General features: G+C 39.6%; 1 pseudogene; it reads right to left on the bottom strand.

Moving 5' to 3' along the window:
* Positions 1–1,684: 1,684 nt before the first annotated feature.
* LOC110573061 lies at positions 1,685–4,135 on the bottom strand (annotated as a pseudogene).
* Positions 4,136–7,164: the final 3,029 nt, after the last annotated feature.

Here is a 7,164-nt window from a genome sequence, read left to right as displayed (position 1 = left end):
TGTTAAAATGCAAATTACATTTTGGAAAGTAAAAAAATATATTTGGATTTTTTCAGACCAGTGAAAGTTTCTTTTAAAAAATGTTGATGTAATTGTGCACTTCATTCTGATAGTAATCACAAATCACAAAAATCACACTTTTTCATGCCCTTTTTCACAGTCTGATCTTGGGAATTGTAATAATAGAGAAGTATCAAAAAGTGAAAACAAGTTCAGTGCTCAGAAAGCAATAATTTTTTCTAATTTTAATGTATCAAGTTGCAAACATTTGTCAGAAAAGCCAATCATTGCTATAAGCAGATAAAACAGTTTTACAACACTTATAATCAAAACCAGCTAATGTTTACCACAAACATATATATATGTACAGTATCTGTTTTAGCAAAATAGTGCCTGGGTGAAGACGATTCTGAAAGTATTCACTTAATACATACTATTAAACCTACATAAAAAAATTAAACCATCTTCAATGGCATTCCATGTTCAGATTACATCTGGAAACTGCATTTGAAAGGTAAATAGGTCAATCTAATTGTTTTTCTCTTAAATTAGGGGCAAGGCAGTTCTCTTTCAAAGGGCTCTCCTTTTTATCGACTCTCATTCCTTTATTAATGTTATTACAGGCACATTACCCAGAGGCAGCCTGACTTGCCTGCACATTATTATCTGGCTCTGTGGTCACTGATAAGACTGGAAAGAGTTCATAGTTGTTACAAAAACCATTTTTTAAATGTATTGCCTCTGTATCTTACATTAAACCATTACGATATTAAAGGACCTACAAGCCACTCCATTTAGGGTCAATATTAATAGCCATGTAAGAAATAACTCTGCATTCGAAGATCTCATAAAGTTTCCACTAAAGTAATAGTACATCTTTTACCTGCATGCAGTCAATCCTCTATATAGGCTCCTGAAGGTCCATCTTCCATGTGGGGGGAAAAAAAAAGTTATATAACTATCCTAAAGGTAATCAATATAGGATAATAAAAGTTTGTTTGACAAGATGCACAGCATTCTTCTTTTGGAGAGGCTGCCAAAGGTCAGTGTGGAACAAAAAATGGAAGACTAAAGACAATGAAATTGAGTCAGCCCAACAGGCCAGTTTTTAAGCAACTAATTGCAATGACTTTGTGCTTCCAATTCAATCTCCACACACTGACGTGTGAAGTTTTAACTGTGAAAAATAAAATACCCTTAGAAAAGGGAAACAGTTTGAGACAAGAATTTCTTTCTATAAATTCATATTTTATACATATGCACAAATGTGAATATTAGTCCATATAAAAGATGTCCTTCAGTGTAGTTCAAGAGACTTTTATCAAAATAAAAATTGATTCAACTATAAACACTAGAAGTCTTTTCTACTCTAGGAGAAACAAGTAAGTGTATATTTACATAATGTCACCCTTATCAACAAAAACACAGCTATTAACACTTGGCTAAATAATGGGCTTTACTGGGCAGAGATGTAATCAGATAGTTGTTTAAAAAATAAAGAAAAATACACTACTGGGTTTTATAGTCACAAGAACAAAGTTGATCAGTATGAATTCAAAATTCCAGAGGAGGAAAGAAATATCAGAACTTTATAAATCTTCCAGAGGTACAATTTACTGTATCAATTTTAGAAAAATAGGCTCAAAATGAACAATGCTACCATGGATTCTCTTAACACCTCAACTCATATATTTATTATTTTTCTTGTTTTCTTTCCAGCTGGGGGTTTCTTCAACTGAAGGAATTCCCCTCCTGTTCCAAAACCTGCAGAGACAAGATCGGGCATCCTGTATGTCCAGCCCACGGGTATGGTGATGCCAGAATTGTGGAAGTTAAATGCAGATGTACTTGAGATGCCAAAGCTTGCACTAAGATTACTGAAGCTTTATTTATTTTTCCAAACCCAAATGTGGCCTCCGCAGTGTTTTTTCTAAAACAAGATCTCGTTCCAAAACTTTCAGTTTGAAGACCCTAAGTCACTTGCTGGCAAGTCCGTGCCAATGCTTGTGTTGAATCTGTGCTAAACCATAGCTCAGAAATGGCTGAGGACCCGTCACCATCTTTGCTACGCTAAGTGTTGCTGAGGAGGTGATGGCGGCTTCATTTGCATGTTGCTGAGAAGCCTGGGTCTGGTAGTAGCTCTGGGTGCATTCTGCCATTCTTAGCTTCTGCTGGCCTGACTTCAAACACATCTATACCATTTCCCAACATGTTTCTGTAGAGGGGGTATGGCTCTGAGCACTTCTACACTTTTATTAGTAAGAGACTGGAGTTGTATGGCCAAAGCTACAAACGTTGGTAGGTTTTCTGCAGAGCCCTTGATAAATCTTGGGTGGTTATGTGGGAATTATTTGCTTGAATGACAAGACAGTTTTCTACCTCTTCAATCTGCTGTCTGTACTGCTGAAATTGATGTGGGAAGCAAAGGCAGAAGAAAATGTAGATAAAATTAAACGTCTTTATAACCTGCAGCCCGTCGACAAATACTTGAGGCAGACAGAGTAGAACATTCCTCCAAGAAACTCCCGTCTTACTGCTCTGCTAGAGGGAAAAAACACCCTACCTTGACAGTAGCTAGGCCTCCAGAATCCTGTGAGTCTTCTTTAGTGTGTGAAAGTCCTTTGGGAAATTTCCCTTTGTCTTTACCGCCCCCAACTCTCAAGTAGATAATCGATCAGGCACTCCTCAGGACCCCAGTGCAGCTCCTTCTGTCCATGGGTCCTGTCCCTGTGCTTTAATAAAACCACCTTTTTGCACCAAAGAATTCTTTCTTGGCCATCGGCTCTGAACCCCACCACTTCACACCACATCAAAACTACGCCTGAAACTGCTGAGCCATGGTCGTGACATAGTCGGCAGAAGCCGTGTTTTTATTTGGAAGTCTGGGTAGCAGTGCCTGAGTTCTGAAAGCTCTATGTGCAGCTGATGGCCGAAACTGCTTTAAAGCCTTAATATCTTCTTAAACTTTAACCATTGGCTTAATTTTTTCTTCCTTTGTATTCATTTTTGTTCCTTCACAAATTTCTTAAGATTTTCCATATCCTGGCAAATGACATGAGGGAGATTTTCATCCTTCTGTGCTTTATTATCTTCTGGTCATGGTCCTCTTTTCTCACTCCTTTTATATTATGAGCTACTAGAATCTACACCACGAAGGTCTTCACTGGCCATGTCTGAAGTAGCCACAGTAGATGCCAACATCATGCCCATATCCTCCTGTTTAGGTTTTTAGTTAATTAGTTAATTAATTAATTAATTAATTTAAAGAGCAGTGCAGGAGCGGGAGATGGGGGGAGGGAGCGGGAGAGGGAGAGAGAGAGAGAGAATCTTAAGCAGGCTTCATGTCCAGCACAGGGTTCCTTCTCAGGACCCTGAGATCATGACCCGAGCCGAAATCAAGAGTCAGTCGCTTAATGGACTGAGCCGCTCAGGTGCCCCATTCCTGTTTAAGTTTTGATTGTTGTGCTTGTACGTTGAAAAAGCAAACCTGCCAAAGCAGCTATGTATAAGTGTAAGTGTACATGTGAGTCTAAGTCTGGGTCTAGGTATGAGTCTAGCCAACCCTAGAGAGAGGGTTGTTGATGCAGTTGCAGTTTTTGCTGTCAGTCCACCCAAATTTTTTGGAGTAAATCCCATGGAAGCTTCTGGATTAATGTCAGAGTAGACAAAACAGTGCCACCACCAGCTGAGCAGAAGTAATAGGTAGAGTCAATGGTGCCGCGTTTGCTGCAGGACTTCTGAGTTCTAAACTGGAGCCTGTTAACAGCTGCAGATGTCGCTGGCATTCCCAGAGTTAATGTGGCAGTTGCTGTTATTTCCGTTACTGTATTTTTTCCCTCTGGAGTGAACTCAGTGGCAGGCAAAGAGTCCAGTTCCAAAATCTCTGAAGGAGCAAACACGGGTCAAGTCGCAGGTGTAGAGTTCCAAAATTGAGCCTCTCAGAAGGGACTTAAACAGAACCTGGTACTTAGGCGTCTGTTCAATAGATATTTACTCCTTGAATGATTATGGCGTGGGGCAGGGTGGTGGCACCAGATTCTTCTGGGCTGGTTGTGGCCATATCACTGGTGGTTGTGGCGCTGGCGCCTACTGTCTGGTTCCTGACTGGATTCTCACTGCCAGGGATTTGAGACATTCCTATGGCTCGAAGCTCAAGGCATCACTCCTTTTCAGATCCAGTCTGGCAGGATCTTCTTAGCCCCAGAACAGAAAAACACAGCCTGGAACACATGCTGATTTTATTTTGTATCATACTTTACTAGTAACTACTTAACAAGAGCTATCACCTAAACTTCAGTATTCCTGTCTCTAAAATAGTAAGTTACTGTTAAGACATTAGGAATGACATTGTTGAATCTATGTATAATTCTCTTTTTTAGTTCATGGCATATTTTCTTTTATCACATAATGTTTTGAGGAAAGTTTCTTGAAGTTGAGTTAATTATCTTCCTCTGTTTCCTCCATATTTCAGGTTTGCGGTAGGAAGACATTTTCTTTGATGTTTCAGTCTTTCAGAAGTATGTAAATAGGCTTAAAGTTCACCTCTTAGTCATTGTTAACTATAAATATCACTGTTGTTTGTCTGCCTTTCTAACCCCCCCTTTTCTTTGATATAATTTATTTTAACAAGCGGCTCTAGCGCTTGCTAATGTAGTTTCATATGCAAGTATCATTCGCTATTATTAGTCTCCTTGTTCATATAACTACGTACATTTTTTAGTAATTAGAGCAGTGCTAACATTATTCATCTGTAAAGCATCAATGAGCTAGTTTTTTCAATAAACAATTAAAATTGTGCTTGACAGATTGATAAACCATAAGGGATTTTAATATTTTCCAAACAGGGCTTTGCAGACAATACTGTAACAATGTTGGCGTACATACCAATAGCTTTACATATTTATTGGAAAAAGCATTTTTTAAAATGAATTTTGATGCTTGAAGCTTTAGATTTGGATGTCAGTTATGAATTGTGGGCCCTTGGGAATTTTCTTTCTGAACCTCGCTCTTTTCTCTTCTGTAAAATAATAACTACTATTCACCAGAAAGGCGTTTGAAAATATTAAATAAGATAATATTTATAAAGCACCCAGGAAAGAGCTTGATGACTTAAGATGAGCTCCATAAATACATAATCCCTCAGCTCCCACCTTTTATGTAACGGAATCCCTCTTCAGTTATGATGTGGGAGACCGAGGTTCTTGTCTCAACGAGTGGAAGAATGAATCTTGCGGACAACGGAGAGTGAGTAAAGCGAGAAGTTTATTTAAAGTGAAGATACAGAGAAAGCTCTCAAGAGTGAAAGGGGTCCCCGACAGGGTTGCCAAGGAGAGCCTTTAGGGTTGGTCTTTTATAGAAAGCTAGCCAGGGAACTTAAATCCTTTTAACATTTCTACTGATATCACCATTGAGCAAGGGCTAGTGATAACACCTTCAATGGCTTACTTCCTTTTTAGGGTCCAGTTATTCTTTGTTGGTCACAGGTAATTATCATAAAAGACACCCATCCCCCCATGCCTAGGGCAAGGTGGTCCTAGGGCAGGGTGGTCTGGTTTATTCCCTTATCACCGCCACATTTTGGGGATTTCTGTGAGCCTGATCACAGAGCCCCCTATCTATCTCTCCCTACCGAGCCCCACCTGTCCCTTACTCAGTTACACCACTGTTACATTTTGTTGTGAAATACAAAAGTGTACAGTACTCCTTGAGTAAGGTGGTGGCTTTTTGTTTTGTTTTGTTTTAAGTAAAAACCACCACATTTTTACAATGCGGGGTGTTTCATTTTTTGGCTATTTTTCTTTTTCTTTTTTTTTTTTTAAGATTTTATTTATTTATTCATGAGAGACAGAGAGAGAGAGAGAGAGAGGCAGAGGGAGAAGCAGGCTCCCAAGGAGCAGGGAGCCCGATGCGGGACTCGATCCCAGGACCCTGGGATCATGACCTGAGCCGAAGGCAGACGCCTAACCATCTGAGCCACCCAGGCGCCCTGGCTATTTTTCTTTTCCCAATACAAATGATTTCTATGAATTATTTCAATTTTTCTTAGCTGTATAATATACTTATTTTAATGGAAAATATCAAATATGGAGTTCACTTTAAAGCACAATTACACAATTTACGATATATTCTTTCCATCTGGACATGTTACGGTGTCTTTACTCAGTTTTAGTAAAGACTAATTAGATTGTCATTTATCTAATGAAAGTGCTTTTACTAGCAAAGGAAAGTAACAGAAATAAGAACAACTCTAATTACCTCGAAGAATGATTTGATTTACTTTAAAAGCATATCCTATGCATTGCTTTCTTTGCTCCAGGTTTTAGAGACATCAAAGAAAACACGGTCATCCTGTTCTCAGGAAACTTACAGGCTAGTGGTGGTAAGAGAATAGAAAATCAACAAATAAACAAAGTCTTGAGTAGCAACAAAAACTTTGAAGAAATATAAAGCTGGGTGATGCAAATACTAGCTGGTACCAGTAAGGATAGGGTGTGGTTTTAAATGGAAGCCCGTTCCTCTCTAGTAAGGAAAACAAATGAAGTGAGGGAAAATGACATAGCGATATTTTCTGAAACCAGGTTTCAGGCAGAGGAAGCAGCAAATGCAAAGGCCCTAAGGATGAGGGAGCAGAAGGCTAGCTGAGGACAAAGCACAAGCTGACACCCCACAACCTCCACAACCTCCACCCCCACCCCCTTCATGGGGGGAATATGTGTGACATTCCTCCAGGAAACTTCCAACTATCTTAATGTTAATGCTTTGCTAGAGGGGAAAACATACTTAGTTTGATAACAGCAAGGCCTCCAGTAACCTGAGGGTCTTCTTTAGCATATGAAAGTTCTTTTGGACACCTCCCTTTTTCCTTACCTCCCTCCCATCCCAAAGTATATAATCAATCGCTCCTTACAACCCCAGTGCAGCTCTTTCTGCCCACGGGTCCTGTCCCTGTGCTTTAATAAAATCACCTTTTCACACCAAAGATGCTTCAAGAATTCTTTCTTGGCCATCGGCTCCGGACCTCACCCCACTAAACCTCACCTACATTCAAAACTCCATCACTAAGATAAGTGTGTGTTTTATGTATTTGAGAAGCAGGAGAGGGTGGGAAGCCACCTGGCAGGGGGAAGCAAGGGGTAGAGTAGTAAGAGATAATACTGCAAACAC

Source organism: Neomonachus schauinslandi, chromosome 2, assembly GCF_002201575.2.
Source record: "Neomonachus schauinslandi chromosome 2, ASM220157v2, whole genome shotgun sequence".
Classification (NCBI taxonomy): domain Eukaryota; kingdom Metazoa; phylum Chordata; class Mammalia; order Carnivora; family Phocidae; genus Neomonachus; species Neomonachus schauinslandi.
Note: the sequence above shows the minus strand (reverse complement) of the source record. Positions and strands in the feature narration are given on the sequence as shown.